Source organism: Macaca mulatta, chromosome 1 (genome assembly GCF_049350105.2).
Source record: "Macaca mulatta isolate MMU2019108-1 chromosome 1, T2T-MMU8v2.0, whole genome shotgun sequence".
NCBI lineage: Eukaryota > Metazoa > Chordata > Mammalia > Primates > Cercopithecidae > Macaca > Macaca mulatta.
The window spans coordinates 27,615,833-27,639,281 of NC_133406.1; the positions used below are offsets into that span (position 1 = coordinate 27,615,833).

The 23,449-nt window shown below is 37.4% G+C and overlaps 1 pseudogene across 1 annotated transcript; it reads left to right on the top strand.

Moving 5' to 3' along the window:
- Positions 1 to 474: 474 nt before the first annotated feature.
- LOC702247 (14-3-3 protein zeta/delta pseudogene) lies at positions 475 to 1,785 on the top strand (annotated as a pseudogene). Its single transcript, XR_011824.5, has one exon. The product of XR_011824.5 is annotated as a 14-3-3 protein zeta/delta pseudogene (transcript).
- The last annotated feature ends 21,664 nt before the right edge of the window (positions 1,786 to 23,449 follow it).

Sequence of the window (23,449 nt, forward strand, 5' to 3'; positions counted from 1 at the left end):
ACATCTATTCATTCTGTTTTTCTGGGGAATCCTAACAGTACCATTTAAAAACTTTCCCTTTTAAAATACCAGGATATCTCTTATCAAAACATCTATTTATTTATGCAATAAGACAAGAAAAAAGATCAGTTAAAATGAATATTTAGGTTTTCTGTTTTTTATTTTTTGTGTTTATTTTTCTAATAAATATGTCCCTTTGTCTAAGTTTTCAAAATTATTGACACAAAATACAAATTTTAGATTCTCTATTACCTCTGTGGTTTTGCCCCATTTTTTATTCTTGATATACTATTTGCAACTTCTGTTTTTTCTTTATCAGTATTTCCAGAAATTTGACAGTTTTATTAATCTTTTAAAAGTATCAGTTGTTAGCAGATTCTGAGCTCTCAATTGGAACGCCTCCACATCACTCAGCCACACTCAGGGACTGGACGCCTCACTCCCATTTCTGAGCCATTAAAGGTCTAAGGCCGCTTCCCCCAAGCCAGCAGAACATCCAGTCATGGATAAAAATGGGCTGGTTCAGAAGGCCAAACTGGCCGAGGAGGCTGAGCGATATGATGACATGGCAGCCTGCATGAAGTCTGTAATTGAGCCAGGAGCTGAATTATCCAATGAGGAGAGGAATCTTCTCTCAGTTGCTTATAAAAATGTTGTAGGAGCCCGTAGGTCATCTTGGAGGGTCGTCTCAAGTATTGAACAAAAGACGGAAGGTGCTGAGAAAAAACAGCAGATGGCTCGAGAACACAGAGAGAAAATTGAGACGGAGCTAAGAGATGTCTCCGATGATGTACTGTCTCTTTTGGAAAAGTTCTTAATCCCCACAAGCAGAGAGCAAAGTCTTCTATTTGAAAATGAAAGATTACTATCGTACTTGGCTGAGGTTGCCACTGGTGATGACAGGAAAGGGATTGTGGATCAGTCACAACAAGCATACCAAGAAGTTTTTGAAATCAGCAAAAAGGAAATGCAACCAACACATCCTATCAGACTGGGACTGGCCCTTAACTTCTCTGTGTTCTATTATGAGATTCTGAAATCCCCAGAGAAAGTCTGCTCTCTTGCAAAGACAGCTTTTGATGAAGCCATTGCTGAACTTGATACATTAAGTGAAGAGTCATACAAAGACAGCAGGCTAATAATGTAATTACTGAGAGACAACTTGACATTGTGGACATCGGATACCCAAGGAGATGAAGCTGAAGCAGGAGAAGGAGGGGAAAATTAACCAGCCTTCCAACTTTTGTCTGCCTCATTCTAAAATTTACACAGTAGACCATTTTCATCCATGCTGTCCCACAAATAGTTTTTTGTTTACGATTTATGACAGGTTTATGTTACTTCTATTTGAATTTCTATATTTCCCATGTGGTTTTTATGTTTAATATTAGGGGAGTAGAGCCAGTTAACATTTAGGGAATTATCTGTTTTCATCTTGAGGCGGCCAATATGGGGATGTGGAATTTTTATACAAGTTATAAATGTTTGGCATAGTACTTTTGGTACATTGTGGCTTCACAAGGGCCAGTGTAAAACAGCTTCCATGTCTAAGCAAAGAAAATTGCCTACATATTGGTTTGTCCTGGTGCGGAATAAAAGGGATCATTGGTTCCAGTCACAGGGGTAGTAATTGTGGGTACTTTAAGGTTTGGAGCACTTAGAAGGCTGTGGTAGAAACATACCCCATGGATACCACAGGTTAAACCATGTGTATCTGTGGAACACTCAATCTCAACGTGCACACCTTTGACTACAGCTGCAGAAGTGTTCCTTTAGACAAAGTTGTGACCCATTGTACTCTGGATAAGGGCAGCAATGGTTCACATTCCATTATTTGTAAAGTTACCTGCTGTTAGCTTTCATTATTTTTGCTCCACTCATTTTATTTGTATTTAAGTGTTTCAGGTAACCTAAGAACAAATGTAAAAGTAAAGATGCAGTAAAAATGAATGGCTTGGTATTCATTACTTCGTGTATATCAAGCACAGCAGTAAAACAAAAACCCATGTATTTAACTGTTTTTTAGGTTTTTTGCTTTTGTGATTTTTTTTTTTGATATTTGCCTAACATGCATGTGCTATAAAAATAGTTAACAGGGAAATAACTTGAGATGATGGCTAGCTTTGTTTAATGCCTTATGAAATTTTCATGAACAATCTAAGCATAATTGTTAAGAACACGTGTATTAAATTCATGTAAGTGGAATAAAAGTTTTATGAATGCACTTTTCAACTACTTTCTCTACAGTTTTTCATATAAATTAGTCTTTTGGTTTTGAAACTTCTCTAAAGGAAATTGTACATTTTTTGAAATTTATTCCTTATTCCCTCTTGGCAGCTAATGGGCTTTTACCAAGTTTAAACACAAAATTTATCATAACAACAAAAATACTACTAATATAACTGCTGTTTCCATGTCCCATTATCCCCTCTCTTCCTCTCCACCCTGAAAAAAATGAGTTCCTATTTTTTCTGGGAGAGGGGGAGATTTGATTGGAAAACAATGTAATGTGTTCAATTTAAAATTTTGGTATATGGCATTTTCTAACTTAGGAAGCCACAATGTTCTTGGCCCATCATGACAGCATTAACTATAAGTTTTGTGCTTCCAAATCACTTTCTGGTTTTTAAGAATTTCTTGATACTCTTACAGCCTGCCTTTGATTTTGATCCTTTATTCTATTTGTCAGGTGCACAAGATTACCTTCCTTTTTTAGCCTTCTGTCTTGTCACCAACCATTCTTACTTGGTGGCCATGTACTTGGGAAAAGGCCGCATGATCTTTCTGGCTCCACTCAATGTCTAAGGCACCCTGCTTCCTTTGCTTGCACCCCACAGATTATTTTCCTCATCCTATTTACTGCAGTAAATCTCTCTTTAGTTGATGAGATTGTGTTTATCTCCCTTTAAAACCCTACCTATCCTGAATGGTCTGTCATTGTCTGCCTTTAAAATCCTTCCTCTTTCTTCTTCCTCTCTTCTCTAAATAATGATGGGGCTAAGTTATACCCAAAGCTCACTTTAACAAAATATTTCCTCAGTACTTTGCAGAAAACACCAAACAAAAATGCCATTTTAAAAGACGTGTATTTTTTCTTTTAGAATGTAAGCTCCTCAAGAGCAGGGACAATGTTTTCTATATGTTCTGTGTGCCTAGTACACTGTAAATGCTCAATAAATATTGATGATGGGGGAAAAAATGTATCAGTGGTTAATTTTTAGGTTCTTTCTATTGTTTCTTTGTTTTTGATTATATTAATTTCTGTTTTTATCTTTATATTTTCCTCTGTTATATGTGGAATGTTTAGTTCATTATTTTTCGACCATTTTTTAGCAACGTATTTAATTAAGATTATTCATTATCACAATTCATGGATCGCAATCCATTATCCAAAACCCTTGGTGTCAAATGTGTTTCAGAATTCACTGATTTTAGATTTTAGAGTGGCAATATGGTTTATAAACTCCATATTATAAAAATCTGCCATGGTATTTGTGCCAATACTCTGGTCATATATTGGGTTGGTGCAAAAGTTATTGCAGTTTTTGCCATTACAAGGTAATTACAAAGTAATGGCAAAAACCGCAATAACTTTTGCACCAATCCATACATCAAGATAATAAAGACTATAGTTTGTCTCATATCAGATTGAGTCAGGGTTTCATGTCAAATTTTCTAAAAATTGTTTTTCAGAGCTTTCGGTAATTCAGAATTACAAATGAGGGATTGCACGCGGTATTGCTTTAGGTTTGTCTCAAAGTGACTCTGTTGTTGCTTAATCCTAAAATGTTATAATTTTCAAAATGACCTATTGGTGAACCCATAATGTGGTTGGAAATAAGCTATTTAGTTTCCAAATGTATGGAGATTTGGAGGTGACCTTTTAATTTTTTGAGGTATAATACAGAGATATGCTCCAATCTTAAGTGTACCATTCAATCAGTTTTGATTAAGGGTTTCAGTGGTATAAGCCACACCTGCATCAAGACAGAACAGTTTCATCAAACCTCAGAAAGTTCCTTTGTGCTCCTTCCCAGTCAGTTACCTCCCTATAATCTGATCTGATTTCTACCACCATAAATTAATTTTGTCTATCCTAGACTTTCTTATAAGTAGGATCAAACAGTATGTAGTTTTTGTATGGGGGATTCTTTCACACAGAAAAATGTGAAAATTATCCATGTTGTTGCATGTATCATTACTTTGTCCCTTTTTATTGCTGAATAACATTCCTTTCAATATACCATATCCATTTTGTGGCTATTAGGAATTGAATGTCTATAAACAAGGGTTTTTTAGACATATGCTTTCATTTTTCTTAGTTAAATACCCATGAATTGAATTGATGTGTTACATGGTAGACACATATTTAACCTTTTAAGAAACAACAGTTTTCTGAAGGAATTGTATCATTTTGCATTCTCAACTGTAATGTATTAGATTCCGGTTGCTGCTAATCTTCTCTAACATTTGATGTTGTAAATTGTTTTTATTTTTGCCATTCTTGTATAAGAACCACAATCTTATTGTGGTTGTAATTTGCATTTCTCTAATCACTAATGACGTTGAAGACTTTCTTATGTGCTGTATACCACTTGTATATCTTCAGTTAAGTGTTTGCTCAAGTCTTTTAATCATTTTTTGTTTTTATTTTGTTATAGAGTTGTCTTTTCATATATTTTAGATGTAATTCTTTTGCAGATACATATGAATATTTTCTTCAGCCTATGGCTTGCCTTTTCATTTAATTACTCATTTTTCAATGATTACTGCTCATTTTTCAATGAGCGGAAGATTTTAAAAGTTTGATGAATCCCAATTTATTATTTCTTCTCTTTGTAATTCATGCTTTCTTTGTCCAGTCTAAGCAACTTTTGCCTACAAAGGTCATAAAGATACTTTCTTCTGCTGTTTTTTCTAGAAACTTGATGGTTTTAGCTTTTCCATTTAGTTCTATGATGAATCTCATTAATTTTTGTGCATTGTAGGAAATGGGGGAGTCAAGGTTTTTTGCTCATATGATTATCCAGTTAGTCTAGCTCCATTTGTTGAAGAGATTTTTCACTCCCAGTGAATTATTTCAGCGTGTTTGTAAAAATAACTTGACTGTACATGTGTGGATCCATTTCAGGACTCTCTCTTCTGTTCTATTTTCTATCTATCCTTTCACCAATGGCACACTCTTTTGATTACTGTAGCTTAAAAAAAGTTTTCAAATCAGGTAGTATGAGTTCTCCAATATTATTCTTTGTTTTGAAGATTGCTTTGGCTATTTTAGGTCCTTTGTGATTTTCATATGTATGTTATAATCACCTTGTCAATATATATTTAAAAGTTTGCTGGGATTTTGATTGAGATTGTGTTGAATCTGAATCAATATGGTAGGGGAGGAGGGAATTGATTGGTAATTTTGTTTTATTTAGCATTGCTTCATTTATTTAGGTCTATTTTAATTTTTTTCAGCAATGTTTTATACTTTTTAGTTAAGAGGTATTACAACATCTTTTAATAAATTGTTAAATTTATCCCCCAAAATTTATGTTTCTTGAGGCTGTTGTAAATGGTATTTTAAACTTTTTTTCTAATTGCTACTATATGTAATAGAAATGCTATTGGTTTTTGTATACTGATTTTATAGCATACATTGTTAAAATCATATATTAAGTCAAGTAGTTTTCTTATAGACACCTTGGGAGGTTTTACATAAAGAATCGTGTCTTTATTTTTCCCAATTTCTATGATTTTTTCTCTTTTGTACAAGCTAGGATCTCCAGTATAAATTTCAATGAAAATGATTGGAGTGGACTTTTTTGTTTTTTCTTAGAAAGCATTCACTATTAAATATACAATTAACTGTAAATATTTTATAGATGCATTACAAATATTTTGTAGAAGTTTCCTTCTAGTATTTGTTTGCTATAAATTTCTATATAAATATGTGGAATATGTTTTCTGTATCTATTGAAATGATTATAAGATTTTTCTTCTTTAATTATATAATGTGGTGAGTTATTTTGAGTAACTTTCAAATGTTAAGTAAACTTTGTATTTTGGTGCCAAATCCAATTAGTTATGGTTTGGTATGTTTTTTATGTATTACTGGATTTAATTTGCTAACATTTTGTTAAGGATTTTTGCATCTATATTCATAAAGTATATTGGTCTGCAGTTTTCTTTTTTTTTTTCTTTGTCCAGCTTTAGTATTAGGAGAATGCTAGCCTCATAAAAAATAGCTGTTAAGTATTTGTTTATTACTTATTATAACAGTATTCCTCATACCGTTAAATATTTCCTCTATTTTTGAAATATTTATAAAATCTTACTATTATTTCTTCTTTAAATATTTGGTAGAATTCACCAGTACATCCTTCTGGGTTTGTTCAATGATTCTTTTCTCTGCTGTGTCCAATTTACTGATAAACTTATTGAACATATTATTATCCAATACCATGGGTTTTTTTATTTTTATATTTTCCATTTTACTTTTATACAATATTCATCTCTGTTAAAATTCCCCATCTTTTCATGTAGATTGTCCATTTTTTCATTATATTTAAATTTTTTTTTAAAATTATAATTATTTTAAAGTCCCTGTCTGATAATTCTAACATTTAGGCCATCTCTGAATGTATTCCTTTTTTTCATTTCATGATGGGTCATATTTTCTTATTTTTTGAGTGAATCTCATAATTATTGATTGAATGCAGGATACTTTGAGTAAGTATAGTAAGTAAGGAGGTAAATAATATTTACATTATGAAAAATATACTTCTGTGAAGTCATTAGTTACGTGATTAAATTAAACTGGTTTGTGATTGAACTGGGTTTGGGTTTTGTGATGGCTTAAATGATGTCCCTGCTCCCATAGACTGGCTTCATGTATTTCCAGGGGTGCATTGTTGCTGTATTGTACTTCTCGTAAGGCCTGGAGTGCCAGACATATATCTCAGTTCGCTTGCCCTGGACCCAGAATTAGTAAGGTAGTCCTCTGTCTCTCTCTCAGTGCTCCTTCACTTTCCTCAGCATCAGGCTGCTGTTGCCTCATGCTTGATGGAATGTATGTGGGATAAAGAAGAGGGAGGGGAATTCCACTGTGTTTCCTGTCTTTGCCCTCAGACTTAAGAAACCCTTGCTTTCATAAACCTCAGAAGGAATTGCTCTTAGCAATCCTCTTCCTCCCCCAGTGGCAGACAGCTGCTGTCTTAGTCACTGCAGGAGTTTCTCTGTTCTCCTTGCTCTGTCCTAAGGCTTAGGCATGCCACATATACCGGTGATTTAGTAGGTGTCTCTCTCAGTGGTTTTGCCCTGCTTTCAGTCTTTTTCACGAGCTCTCATTTAAGGACCATTAAAGAGCTGATGAATGCCACAGACTCCCCCGTGTCCAAGGCTCTCAGGATTCTGATACTATCATGCCATTCTACATGTAGCCTTTAGAAATTTATTAAAACTTCAGCTGTTTTTCTCCTTTCCCATGACTGAGGTAGCTGCCTTTCTCTCTGGCTATCCTGTCAAAGATAAAACAGTCATGTGTACTGTTTCTTGAGAGAAGCTTGTCACTCTTCAATATTAGCTCATTAAGTTACCTTGTGACATCAGCACTAAGCCCTTACCTTGTTAACTCATACTTACCATTTAAATTTTATCTCAACTTTTATTTCCTAGGTAAGGGCTCCCCTGAGTTTTAGATCTATAAGATGCTTTTGCTTTTGCCTTCCACGGCGTTTTGCTTCCCTTTCCTGTTTATAAGTTATCATACTTTTACTTTTAAAATGTCTGCAGCTTTCTCGAAGGCAAACATTATGCCTGTCTCCACTCACTGTTATATATCCTAAATCTAATGCAGAGCCTGGTATTAATAGGCACTCAAGAAAATATTTGTTGAATTGAATTGAAATTCACACTTTATTTCCTGGGAGGCATTTTGAGGTCACAGCTGAAGGATAAAGGGAGGGAGATAATTTCTTTTTTTGATGTGAATGATATAATTAAAACCCTGTGTCCACTAACAGTGTAAAACAATTATCTCCTTCCATTTCCAGTATTGCTGGGAAGGCTACATGTCTTTGAAGTTAGGACCTTGTTCTCTGCCATTGCATAGTCTTTGTTTGGTGTCCCATCTTCTCAACTAGTAGCTGATGACCTTGGACAAATTGCTTAATCCCTCAGAATCCTACTTTCCTCACTCATCAAATGGAGATAATACCATCCATCTCATTGGGTTGGTATATGAATGAATTGAATTTATATGTACAAAGACCTACTGGATATTTAATAAGTAGTTAACTATTGTGTTTACTTCTTTTTGGTCCCTTCCTTGTTGTTTTCTCAAGAAGGAAGGGGAAGGGCTGTCTAAAGAGGAACAGGCAATTATGCATGTCTCCTTCCCCTGCATCCAGTGTATTATTAAATGCTTCTTTTCACACTTCTTTTTTTTTCTTGATCTTTCTTAACTCATTTGTTTAAAGATTATTGAACAAAATGGGGCAGAGAGAGCCAACAAAGGATCCTTTTTATTTTTGAGATGGAGTCTCGCTCTGTTGCCCAGGCTGGAGTGCAGTGGCGCGATCTCGGCTCACTGCAAGCTCCGCCTCCCAGGTTCACGTCATTCTCCTGCCTCAGCCTCCCAAGTAGCTGGGATTATAGGCGCCCGCCACCATGCCTGGCTAATTTTTTTGTATTTTTAGTAGAGAGAGGGTTTCACCATATTAGCCAGGATGGTCTCGATCTCCTGACCTTGTGATCTGCCCCACTCGGCCTCCCAAAGTGCTGGGATTATAGGCGTGAGCCACTGTGCCTGGCCAAAGTTTCCTTAAAGTAAAATATGAGTATGTCAATATTAATCTATTGAAATTTGATCAGACAAGAACGATTTCATCCACTTTGTGATGGCGCTGATATATAAAGAGGCTGCGAAACTATCCGGAGGCCTGAATATTCTTTGTTTCTAAAATTCCAACATGAAGTTAGGTTTACAGGCACAGAGGGAGTTCTGAGAGTTATGCTTTCTAACTCTAAGGCAAACTCAGGAAACTCCTCTGCAAGTTGAAGTCTCTATATGACCTTTCCAACCCTTCCTTTGGACTCCTTTTCTTCTCTGAAAATCTCTTTATTGACTGTGGAGTAGGGGTGTAAGGAATCGAGGAGGGGCTCTATTTGGGTCTAAGGGTATCCAATTGTGATTTTCTTATGCCAAGAGTGTATGTTAATTGCTTTATCACCAGTGCCTGATCTAATTTGTCCAGTCTCATAATTTAGCTGCATAAACACAATTTGGCTACTACCACTTTTAAGCAGTAACTCGCCAATACTGGCAAAGTAACACTACTGTCACGAGAAAAGACTGGACCATATGGCAGCATCAATCAGAAGTAGTATCATGAGTGCTAAACCAAACCTTCAATCAAATGGGGCAACCAAAGATCAAGGTTAGGTTACCAGGCTGGCCTGCGATATAGGTAACAGATGCAGCAAACTGGAAGAAAATCAAGAATGCAGAGAATCAGATCAAGTTTCCAGGCCAAAGTTAGGAACATTAAAGATAAGAGTCAAGTTGTTAAGGCAAGGAGAGGACCACAGAAAATCAGAACACAGGACAACTGAGGTGAATTATTTAGCTGAGATCAGGAACTCCATAGGTCAACATCAAGGAGAGTGAAAAAGTCTATTGATTCAGGTTTCAGCCAAGGACTGTGTAAAGTCAAAGACGTAGGTCACCAGTAAGACTAAGAATGCCTTGGAGCCCAAAATAGTTGGCTACACCTGGAGGTAGCATTGACTGCTCCTTACCTGCCTATTTCCATGAAGCTTCATGGAAAAGGAATAGAAGTAAGGCCTTTAAGTACCTGCTTGTACTACTCTACTAATTTCCTTTCTAGTCCTATTTTTGTTACAATGGCAAAGTGTATAGTTGCCCCCGTACAGCCCTTATTTTGCTTCTACTGTCTTACACCCTGAGATCAGACAGATTCCAATGGTAGAGAAAATGGTGATTAAAGGTTCATTGGTTCCCTGCCATATCCCACCCATCCCATTTCTGATTCCTGCTCTCCACAGGCAACTCTTTTACCTGTTTTATTTTTCTGCATTTACCTGCTTATTTCTAAACAATAGGCTTCTATGGCTATTTCTGGATATGTTTTGGTTTTAAGTTCTACTGACATTCTTGTCAGCAGATGTTGACAAGATGTAGTTTTAGGTTCTATTGACATCTTGGTAGGAATAATGAAGATTTAGGTTTCTTACACCCCTGCCTGCTATCCCCAAATCACTTCTCCCATTTTTTCAAGATGTTATATCTTGAATTTTTGTTAAATTCATATTGATATTTGTAATATTATGATTATATGAACTATTTATAGCTGTGCCATGTAGTTATAAAAATTACATTTTTTATTCTTTATAACTTTTGGGTTTTCCAAGGATCAATGAATCCCTCCTTTTTGGTTCCTTAATTTTCTACTTATCTATCACAGATATATTTCTCCACTCTGCTAATCTCTCCCTACTATATTCAAAATATCAGGTTATCTATATGGCCCTTCTTAGAAACCACCATCCTTTTGTTGGATTGGTGATTTTCTAGAAATGCTGCATGCTGCCATTATGGAGATTTATTTTCACTAACATCCTGGGGATTTTAAATATTTTTAAGATGCATTCCCTATTTTCCTGGATCCTGTAGATTCAAAATACTACATGTGCCATAGTCCATTTTAAAATAATCACATTCCACCCTTGAATTTTCATAGTATAAGCTTTGGGATTCAAGGGTCTACTTTTTTTTTTTTTTTTTTCTTTCTCAGTGCTGACTAATGGAATTCCAATACTCAGCCTTAAACATTTCAGGCCTTCCTAAGAGCTGGTGAAAGAAATCTGAGAAAAATCAAGAGGGAAAATATTTTCTCATTTCTTACAGTTGCATAAAGCAGATAGTCTTCTGCATCATAAAACTTTCTGAAAAGTGATTTGAAAAAGTTTAGAAGAGTATCAGTTTTATTCTCCCGTCCAGGCTTAAGATTTGTGTAAAGATATATTTACCTAATATGTTCTTTGCTTAAAAGTGTTCTTAGAAGCATTATTTGTACAAGGAAATCTTTTGGACACCTAAGCATTAGAATTTGTTGCTATGACCTACAAAACATAATAGCTTACTTCAAAAATTTGCAGATCAGACTGGTTGTCTTAATAATTTGTTGCACTGACAATAAAATTCAAATGGACGTATTTTTCTGAGGTTGGTTTTTTGACCTAGAAAAGGATTATGAATGAAAAATAATCTATGATCCTGTTGTGTACTTTACTGAAACAAAATTGTTGGTATTTTGTCTTATTTGGAATTTACACTCTCATTAATCTTCCTCTTGGTTTACACTCTCTTTTTTGTGTAGCATATTCTTCAGAATTTTCTTCTGAAATGGTGCACAGGAGGTAATTTTTCGGGCCTTCCTCATGTTGAAAAATGCCATTATTTTTCTCATAATCTACAATTGATCGTTTGGCTGAGTGTTAGCGTTTTAGTATTGAAATCATTTTTTTCTCAGAATTTTGAAAAATTTTCTCTATTGTCTTCTAGCTGCCACTGCTGTCATTTAAGTGCTGATCTGAATTGTCATTCTCCAATGCATTACTGCAGAAACCTCCTAATTCCCTGCTGCCACTCGTGCCTTACTATCGGCCATTCTTAACACAGCAGCAGGGTGAACTTTTTGAAAAAGAAATCAGATCATGTCAAACCTCGCAATGACTCCCCACCTCGATTATGGTTCCTCTCATGCCCTTACAATGGCCTTAAAGGCCTCACATGCTGTGAGCCCTGTTACTTCTCTGGTATCATCTCTAGTTTCCTCCCCCATGTTTACTCTGCTCTAGGCACACTGGCCTCCCAGCTGTTCCATGAACACGTGAGATATGCCAACACCTTTGACACTTGGCACTGACTGCTCCTCGGTTAGAAGGCTCCTCACCCAGACATCTCGAAGATGAACACCTTCACTTCTTTCAAGTCTTTGCTTAAAACATACCTTCTCAGGTACACCAATCAGATGTAGATTTGGTCTTTTCACATAGTCCCATATTTCTTGGAGGCTTTGTTCATTTTTTTTTTTACTCTTTTTTCTCTAAACTTCTCTTCTTGCTTCATTTCATTCATTTGATCTTCAATCACTGATACCCTTTCTTCCAGTTGATCGAGTCAGTTATTGAAGCTTGTGCATTTGTCATGTAGTTCTCGTGTCATGGTTTTCATCTCTATCCGGTCATTTAAGGACTTGTCTACATTGGTTATTCTAGTTAGCCATTCATCAAATCTTTTTTCAAGGTTTTTAGTTTCTTTGCACTGGGTTCGTAGTTCCTCCTTGAGCTCGGAGAAGTTTGATGGTCTGAAGCCTTCTTCTCTCAACTCGTCAAAGTCATTCTCCGTCCAGCTTTGTTCCATTGCTGGTGAGGAGCTGTGTTCCTTTGGAGGGGGAGAGGCGCTCTGATTTTTAAAATTTTCAGCTTTTCTGCACTGCTTTTTACCCATCTTTGTGGTTTTATCTACCTTTGGTCTTTGATGATGGTGACGTACAGATGGGGTTTTGGTGTGGATGTCCTTTCTGCTTGTTAGTTTTTCTTCTAACAGTCAGAACCCTCAGCTGCAGGTCTGTTGGAGTTTGCTGGAGGTCCACTCCAGACCCTGTTTGCCTGGGTATCAGCAGTGGAGGCTGCAGAAGAGTGAATATTGCTGAACAGCAAATGTTGCTGTCTGATCGTTTCTCTGGAAGCTTCATCTCAGAGGTGTACCCTGCCACATGAGGTGTGAGGTGTCGATCTGCTACTAGTCGGGTATGTCTCCCAGTTAGGCTACTTGAGGGTCAGGGACCCACTTGAGCAGGCAGTCTATCCATTCTCAGATCTCAAACTCCGTGCTAGGAGAACCACTACTCTCTTCAAAGCTGTCAGACAGGGACATTTACATCTGCAGAGGTTTCTGCTGCCTTTTGTTTGGCTATGCCCTGTCCCCAGAGGTGGAGTCTATAGAGGCAGGCAGGCCTCCTTGAGCTGCGGTGGGCTCCATCTAGTTCCAGCTTCCCTGCAGCTTTGTTTACCTACTCAAGCCTCAGCAATGGCAGGCACCCGTCCCCCAGCCTCGCTGCCGCCTTGCAGTTAGATCTCAGACTGCTGTACTTGCAACGAGGGAGGCTCTGTGGGTGTGGGACCCTCCGAACCAGGTGTGGGATATAATCTCCTGGTGTGCCATTTGCTAAGACCCTTGGTAAAGTGCAGTATTAGGGTGGGAGTGACCCGATTTTCCAGGTGTTGTGTATCACGGTTTCCCTTGGCTAGGAAAGGAAATTCTCTACCCCCTTGTGCTTCCCAGGTGAGGGATGCCTTGCCCTGCTTCGGCTCTCACTCACTGGGCTGCATCCACCATCCTGCACCCACTGTCCTGCATGCACTGTCCGACATGCCCCAGTGAGATGAACCTGGTACCTCAGGTGGAAATGCAGAAATCACCCGTCTTCTGTATCACTCACGCTGGGAGCTGGAGGCTAGAGCTGTTCCTATTCGGTCATCTTAGCACCAGCCGCCAGTATTTTATTGAGGATTTTTGCATTGATGTTCATTAGGGATATTGGTCTAAAATTCTCTTTTTCCGTTGTGTCTCTGCCAGGTTTTGGTATCAGGATGATGCTGGCCTCATAAAATGAGTTAGGGAGGATTCCCTCTTTTTCTATTGATTGGAATAGTTTCAGAAGGAATGGTACGAGCTCCTCTTTTTACCTCTGGTAGAATTTGACTGTGAATCTTTCTGGTCCTGGACTTTTTTTGGTTGGTTGGCTATTAATTATTGCCTCAATTTCAGAGCTTATTACTGGTCTATTCAGGGATTCAACTTCTTCCTGATTTAGTCTTGGGAGGGTGTATGGGTCCAGGAATTTACCCATTTCTTCTAGATTGTCTAGTTTATTTGCATAGAGGTGTTTACAGTATTCCCTGATGGTAGTTTGTATTTCTATGGGATCAGTGGTGATATCCCTTTTATCATTTTTTATTGTGTCTATTTGATTCTTTTCTCTTTTCTTCTTTATTAGTCTTGCTAGTGGTCTATCAGTTTTGTTGAACTTTTCAAAAAACCAGCTGCTGAATGCATTGTGTTTTTTTTTTTTAATGATTTTTTGTGTGTCTCTGTCTCCTTCACTTCTGCCAAAAGAGAGCCCACATTGCCAAGACAATCCTAAGCCAAAAGAACAAAGCTAGAGGCATCATGCTACCTGACTTCAAACTATACTACAAGGCTACAGTAACCAAAACAGTATGGTACTGGTACCAAAACAGATATATACACCAATGGAACCGAACAGAGCCCTCAGAAATAATACCACACATCTACAGCCATCTGATCTTTGACAAACCTGACAAAAACAAGAGATTGGGAAAGGATTCCCTATTTAATAAATGGTGCTGGGAAAACTGGCTAGCCATATGCAGAAAGCTGAAACTGGATCCCTTCCTTATACCTTATACAAAAATTAATTCAAGATGGATTAGAGACTTAAATGTTAGACCTAAAACCATAAAAACCCTAGAAGAAAACCTAGGCAATACCATTCAGGACATAGGCATGGGCAAGGACTTCATGTCTAAAACACCAAAAGCAATGGCAACAAAAGCCAAAATTGACAAATGGCATCTAATTAAACTAAAGAGTTTCTGGCAAAAGAAACTACCACCAGAGTGAACAGGCAACCTACAGAATGGGAGAAAACTATTGCAATCTACTCATCTGACAAAGGGCTAATATCCAGAACCTACAAAGAACTCAAACAAATTTACAAGAAAAAAACAACCCCATCAAAAAGTGGGCAAAGGATATGAACAGACGCTTCTCAAAAGAAGACATTTATGCAGCCAACAGACACATGAAAAAAATGCTCATCACCACTAGCCATCAGAGAAATGCAAATCAAAACCACAATGAGATACCATCTCACACCAGTTAGAATGGCGATCATTAAAAAGTCAGGAAACGACAGGTGCTGGAGAGGATGTGGAGAAATGGGAATACTTTTACACTGTTGGTGGGACTGTAAACTAGTTCAACCATTGTGGAAGACAGTGTGGGGATTCCTCAAGGATCTAGAACTAGAAATACGATTTGACCCAGTCATCCCATTACTGGATATATACCCGAAGGATTATAAATCATGCTGCTATAAAGATACATGCACACGTATGTTTATTGCGGTACTATTCACAATAGCAAAGACTTGGAACCAACCCAAATGTCCATCAATGACAGACTAGATTAAGAATATGTGGCACATATATACCATGGAATACTATGCAGCCATAAAAAAGGATGAGTTCATGTCCTTTGTAGGGACATGGATGCAGCTGGAAACCATCATTCTCAGCAAATTATCGCAAGAACAGAAAACCAAACACCGCATGTTCTCACTTATAGGTGGGAATTGAACAATGAGAACACTTGGGCACAGGAAGGGGAACATCACACACCAGGGCCTGTCATGGGGTGGGGGGATGGAGGAGGGATAGCCTTAGGAGATACACCTAATGTAAATGACGAATTAATGGGTGCAGCACACCAACATGGCATATGTATACATATGTAACAAACCTGCATGTTGTGCACATGTACCTGAGAACATAAAGTATAATAATAAAAATAAAAAAAAGACCTTTTTAAATAAAGACTAGTCATGCCAAAAAAAAAAAAAACCAAAAAAACAAAAAAAACCTTCTCAAGAGGACTATTTTGATTATCCTGTTTGGAATGAAATGCCATCTTCTCTTCTCATTCCAATTTCCCCTTATCCTGATTTGTTTTTTCTTTTTATATAGCACTAAGCTTTTGACTAGCTGTATTGTTTATGTTTATACCTTGTCTATTATGTAAACTCTAAAAGGGCAGAGATCTTTGTCTATTTTGTCATGAAATTGCCCCAGTGCCAAAAGCAGAACACAGTGCACAATATATGTTTGAATGAATAAACTGAAAAGTGATTATTATATTCTTCTTCCATGTAATATGACAGAGAAACTTTATTTTAGTAATATTTGTAGTGCAAAGGTTACTTGTACAATCAAACTTTTCATCATTTTACTGCCTCCATCTGTTTTCCACAACGTAGATAGAGCAATACTTCCAAGATGTTAACCTGGTGATGTCAGCCCCATCTCCACCCCTCCTCCACTCTGCTTAAGATACCCCAAGTGGCTTTCTATGATTTTAGGATTAAGACAGAATTCTTTGATATGGCCTATAAAGCCCTGCGTGGATTGCTTCTTGCCTGAGCCATAGAGTTTTCGCATAAACTATTCTCTCTTCTTGGAATGCTCTCTCTCTCTCTCTCTCTCTCTCTCTCTCCCCCCCCCATTAACTACAGGAGCAAAGCCACATTCTAAAAGGGGAGGGAATGCAAGTGGGGCAGAACCTGGAAATAGAGTCCAGCAAGAGGCTTGAGCCACGCCCTTTGATTTCTTGCGGAGCAAACATGAAAAGAAAAAGGCATTGTCCATTCTTACTGCTTTCTCTAGCATCTTTTCATCCTAGTATTAACTGCCATTAAGTCAATGAATTACCTCTTTAAAAAACAGCAACACTGTCATATGTAATGAAGGAGTAGCCTTTTTCACTTCAGTTATGCTTCTAGTTAATTCCTGCATATTTCTCAGATCTCCGCTCAAGGGTCAATTTCTCAGGGCAGTTTTCTCCAACTAAATTCCATCCACCTTTGATGAGCTCTCTCAGCATTATGCACCTCCACTCCTTAGTACTTACTGTAGAGACACATACTTATACATACATGTGTTATCTGGCTAATTTCTAATGCTCCCACTAGACTGTAAGCTTCATGAGGATAAGGGAATGAGACTAGATTTTTTCTTGATATGGTCTCTGTTGTCTAGTGCAATGTCTGGATCATGGGTGATAACAGAAAAACTATTTAAAAATAAATTCACAGGTGTAAAGTAGTCTGTTTAGGCATCAACTTTCATTATATATTAGATCTAATTCAAGCATAATTGCATAATTCCCCTTGTTAGTGTACTAAGCTTTAGGGCTGACCCTCTCTCCCTCAGATGCTATGCACTAAATTCTATAAAGTCATAGCTGATTTACATACCCACTCTTCTATTGGTCTTCTTCTTGTTCTTAACAACTGCCTTATGTGGTTCTTCAAATATGGAATTTTTATTTCAATCATCAAAGCAGAATATTAATCTTATATTATTCTGGTGTCACATTGGTTAACGCTGACTTGAAATGTAGTTTCAGAGTTTTACAACTCTAAGAACCAGCAATTTTCACTGATTTCTAAAAATGTGTCTGTCCTTTTACATTCCATATGCATTCTAAAAATGTATATAAACTTTTGTAAAATTTCATAAAACTGCTCCGAGTGTGCAGAACTTTCATACAACTCAAGAACTGACTATGACTTTCAGGCCTCAATAAAAACTTACAAGGTCTAGGTAAAAGAAGTGTAGGAGATGAGGATGGGAATAAGAAATGAGTGATGACAAAATGAAAAGCAGGATGAGGCCACAGTGGATGAGCAAAATGAAGCCAGGAATTTTTTTTCACACTAGATTTCTTGTCTTTATTCCAGAGAATATGTAGAGGTGTAAAAAAATTTATTGTCTTCTGATATTTGGCTTATGACACTTGGTTTCAAGATTCATTTTAGTTTTGAGAGGAATGAATTCTCTGTATAATGATCATTCTGCTGGCCTAGTCAGTAAATCTAGTTGCTTTTCTATCAGAGGTGATGGATTTGCTGTGATCCAGCCACAATCTGTTACCCAGTCCAGCTACTGACAGGTTTCAATGGATTTGTAAAAGAGATGAGTAAATTAGGAATCCAGCCTATAGTTATGAAGTGGAACAAAGTTAGTAGGCTTCATTTGGCTTCAAATGTAAGTCTGTCATGCTTATTCTCCAGACACCCTGAATAGATGTGTATAAATGCAAATATAGAGATGAGCTATTTTAAATTATGTCCCCTAAACCAGCCAACATTCACAACTGCACAAAACACACATGCCTGCCAAAGTACTATTAAAATCAGCCTGAAAAAAATGACCCAAGGGAGTCAAGTAGTTTATGAGTTTGGCTGTCACTAGATATTTAATTCATTTGAAGCACCCTTTATAACTGGAATGATAGGAGATGCCATAAAGATCCAGAGATCTTGATAGATGCACCAAGAGTAAACGAGGGACAGCTTTTCAGCCTCACTTCATTATTGTCTGGCTTTCATCAGTGAGCCAGAGCCTGAGAGCCAGAGCTCGAGTGGCCCATTGAGTCTCTGCAGAGAAGGACGAGTCAGTGAAGTTTCAGAGGTTACCCTTGCCTAAGGTGGGCATTTCCTAGTAATGTTTCTGTGCTATGTGTGCAACTTAGTTGCTGATGTCACTAGTGACAAAAGTTTACATAATCATTCATTTGGACATGGTTGAACAGGAAAAATAAAAACACACTAAAACAAATATACTCAACCCTGATATCAATCAAAAGACAACTGTAGTTAAGAACAAAAGGAAACACAAAACATACTTGGCCTGATAAGTTGTTCTGTGTGAAAAAAGAAGATTGTCCAAGACATAAATCATGGCAACTTCCCTCTGCAGTAAGCACTTTTTTCCCCTCAGAATTATCATTTTATAATCGGAAAAGCCCTAGAGTTTAAAGTATGCCTCGTACAAATGTCACTTCCAAGCTTCAGTGTTAATCCAGAGGAAATATTATCCTAGTGGTCTCCAAGGCCCAATGTCTAGGTGTTGGATACATGATAAACTTACGTGGAGCTTTCTTAGTGAGATATAGTCCTCCAGAGGATTGAATTTTTCAAGGCCTAGTACAACCCAACCCTTTAAAATAAGATTTAAGCTTCCCTTGTCAGGTTCTTTTAAGAGCTTTTTAAATTTTTTTTATTTGCTGCTTTGACCAGGTTCTAATCCCTAGTCCCCAGTGACAACCTTTGGCCATCTCCACCATTTCATGTCTGGTTTCCCATGCCTGGGGCAGCTTGCACAATTAAAGCTATTTTTTCCCCACTCCCACAGAAGAGCCTCATGGAAATAATTTAAGATATAAAATCTAACTTTTTTTTTGTAGCTAAAATAAGACTTTCTGGCTACTTTATGGGTAGTATTACAGATTTTTAATCATTTTTTACATTCTATAGGCAGCTTTCTAGAATACGATAAATAATGACAGAATAACAGGTATTGGAAATAAAAAGTGGATCTACCAATTTGAACTCTCCAAAGCACAGCTAAAATATAAGTTTACTGCACAAAGACAAATGGCCTCCAAAGGTTTCCAAGAGGTCTAGGAGGGGGTTACAGTATATTGCTTGATTGAGTGTCTGCTTTTTTTTTTTTTTAAAAAAAAAAAAAGGATAAAGAAACAGGCAAACACTGTCTGTGTAGTTGGACCCGTGTAGGGTGAAGTGAGGCCTGGTGGTCCGTGTGACCCTGTTGGTAAATCCTGTTTGCACTATTTTTCATACTGCTCTTTCATTTTAAGCTGAAAGTCTACTTAAATGCCCACTTTGTCACAAATGCACATTAAGTTTATTAAGCAAGTATTACCCATTTCTATTCTTGACAATGATTTTTTTACCAAAACCTACACATGGGAATATACTTTGTTTTTTATTTTTATTTTATTTTTTCTTTTTGAGATGAAGTCTCTCTCTGTGGCCCAAGCTGGAGGGCAGTGGCACCATCTTGGCTCACTGCAACCTCTGCCTCCCGGGTTCAAGCGATTCTCCTGACTCAGCCACCCGAGTACTGGGACTGCAGGTGCCTGCCACCATGCCCAGTTAATTTTTGTATTTTTAGTAGAGATGGGATTTCACTATGTTGGCCAGGCTGGTCTTGAGTTCCTGACCTTGTGATCCACCCACTTCGGCCTCCCAAAGTGCTGGGATTGTAGGTATAAGCCACCGTGCTCGGTCCAGGAATGTATTTTGATGATTTTATCATAAATTTAATTTTGCTAAGTTTGGCCTATTATTTTAGCCTTCTAAATCTATCATTCTGGGTAGTAGGTTGGGGTCATCCTGTTTCAACTATCAACATATTACTTTTGTTTCATCCTTGTTTTAGCTACCAATTATAGAAACCTTTGGTCTATATCTTCTTAAGGTCATTAATAAAAATGTCAGTAGGTTTTAGCCAAGGCAGAAGTTCATCCCTGGAAATCCTGGAGATAAACTACTGTCAAAGAAAAATCAGAGCCTACAGTAGTTAAAGTGGTAAAACCAGATTTTGGTTCAAGACTATTGCAATAGCGAAAAAGAGACTGGAGTATAGAACTTGGCTCAGTTCCAAATACAGCTGGGCAAGTGGGAATTTATAGCTAAGAAGCAGGGTGTGAGGCAGTGGATAGAAAATTACTTTGAAGGAAGCATCAAGGGTAAGAGGAGATTCTGGCTCAACTGACTTGATAGGATTCTTGCTGGAGACAGGCTACTGTGATAAGATCCTGAAGGTGGAGAATGCAAAATTTGGTCAGATATCAAAGGCAACCAGATACTGAGGGTAAGGATTCTCTCTACACTAATGTAACAACATTTTTGCTGAAACTGGAATCTACAGAGACAGAGAGAGAAGCCAAAATTTGGACATCATTGAGTAGAAGATTCAGTGGTGCCTATTAAAGTTTGGTCAAGTGGGATGGTGTCTTGTCAGTCCCTCCTCTTGTTCAAGTAAAGAAAAGGCATTCTTTTATCCTCTCAAAAATCTACATTTGCTTCTGGAGGCTCTCAGTAGAACCTCAGTTTGTGGTCTCTAGTTGCAAAACTTTTCTAGTCTAAATAGCTTTTTTATTTCTTTAGTTGTGAAACATGAGCCCAATGTTAACACCCTGTAATTTGATAGCAATGTTAGCAATGAGTAAAACAGTATAAGGTCACTTCTCTCTGGGCTCAAGATTAGTTTTCTGATGGTAGTGTTTTTAGAAAACCAGATTGCTTACTTATAAAGGGACAATCAGGAAGTTATAAAGGGATGGAAGCCTTGAATTTTTGGTTATATAATTGAGTATATATTTTTTATTGATCCTTGATGTATTTAAAGATGCCAGGTTAAGTCAAGTTAGAGCCTCACACTAGCTGAGATGCACACGACATCTTCATGGGTCTTCCCATGAGAATTTCAAAAGTGAATACCTTATGTGGAGGTGAAGATGTAAGAGTCATAAGAGCAATGGGAATCACTTATGGCCATGGCAAGTCCAATTTTTCAGATGGTTTAGCCAGTTTGGTCTTAAGAATGCTGTTGGCTTTTTCTATGGTTCCTAATGACTGAGGGTGGTAAGAGCAGTATAGTCTTTGACTAATGTGTGTTACTTTTCCATTTTTTTTGTATAATTTTACCAATAAAATGTGATCTCTATCTCTAGAGATGGGAGAGGGGATACTCCAGGTGGGGAAAATTTATCCGGAAAACTCCACTGACAGCACTAGACAGATCATCAAGACAGAAAGTCAACAAAGAAACAATGGATTTAAACTATACCCAACAACTGCAGAATATACATTCTGTTTATCAGCTCATGGAACATTCTCCAAGATAGACCATATAATAGAACCAAAAAAGAGTCCACATAGTCAAAGCAAAACTAAGTAAAACTAACAAATCTGAAGGCATCACACAAGGCCATAATCACCAAAACAGCATGGTACTGGTATAAAAATAGGCACATGGACCAAGGGAACAGAATAAAGAACCCAGAAATAAACCCAAATACTTATAGCCAACTGATCTTTGACATAGCAAATGAAAACATAAAATGGGGAAAGGACACTCTTTTCAACAAATGATGCTGGGATAATTGGCAAGTTATTGTCACTGTCTCAGCAAGAAAATAACATTTTATTTTTCATTGAGTCTAACAGGACTTTACCATGTATGAGAGTGGCTCAATCATTTGCCGAGTTAAAAAGCAGGCACACCACAATTCCTTAAAAGAAAAGTGTTCTCCAGGAAAGATAAAAAATGCTTGGATAATGCAAGTTATAGATAAATATAGCCTTGCCTGGAAATCTTTATCTCACCCTCCAGTCTTGAATGACTCCTGCCACAATTTTTATCTGAGCCTAATCTTTAATAAGTGAATTGGAGAAGTGGAAGACTTCAACCTCCACTGCTTCCTTCTTTCCTTCCTTCCTCTCTCCCTCTTTTCTTCTTCCTTCCTTCCTTCCTCTCTCTTTCTTTTCTTTCTTTTTCTTTCTTTTCTTTCGTCTTCTTTCTTTTTTGCCTTTTCCAAGATCTTTGCAAATACAAGCTCTCTATACTAGGGTAATAATTATTACCCTAGTATATAGGTTGTGATGGTGGAAGGACAGAAAAGGATGAGAAAACTGTTGTGTCACATATTTGATATGCAATATGGAATCATTGAAGGGTTTTAAACAGGGGAGTAAAAACTTTCTGATTTGTAGGTATTAAAACAAGATGATAGTTTGCAGATTACAGAATATTAATTTTTATATTATTGTGAGTTATTTCTAGATGTAAAGGTTAGCTTTCTTAAGGTGTCTTCTGAAGGCTGACCCCCAGAAAAGGAATTGAATTCTTTAAAAGTTCCATGTATACTACTATGGTCCAGTTTTTAAGGCAGTCAATTCTAGCCAACCACAAGCTTGAACTCCGGGCCTTAGGCATGCACAGGATGAGGCTGTGGCTTCCCAATTATGAACAATGATCAGGCAAATCCTGCAGCAAGCTTACTACATCACACAGCTGCAACTACCTAAGACCACAGCTTTCAGATTATGACAGAGGAAGAGCTGGCGTTACCCCCAAGTCAAAAAATTAAGCTGAAGTCAAGGTTTTGCAATGTCATATAGTCATTTTGTCCTGGTCCTTCATCAAGCCAGAACATGAGCAGCTGCTTCCCTAAACAGGCAGCTTAACATATCCCCAACCCAAGGGGCAGGGCGTCTCTCCCAGCATATAACATCCAGCTCTGACAGGTGGCTGTGCCCTGCTCTAGGATGAATGGATAATGGGAAATTTTATGCTTGCTACTGATTCACTTTCTGTGCATTTTATTTAATGAGCACTGCTCTAGGAGCAGTATAAATGACATTTGGCAATTTGCCTTTGCTTGCATGACTGTTTCATACAAACAACTACCTTAATGTACAAAAAGCTAATAAGGTGAATATATTTGCACCCACAACTTAGCTGAAGATTTAAACATTGCCAATACTATCAAAGTTCCCTGGCATTCCATTCCAGATGTATCCTCTCCTTATCTCTCAGGATTGTTCCCTGTACTGATCATTGTATTTACTCTTCTCCTAAAATCATGCTGCTTAGTTTAGTATGTGTTTGAACTTTATATGCCTAGAAATATACAGTAAATATATTTTTGCAATTTGCTTTTCACACAACATTGTGTTTCTGAGATTCATTCATATTTATG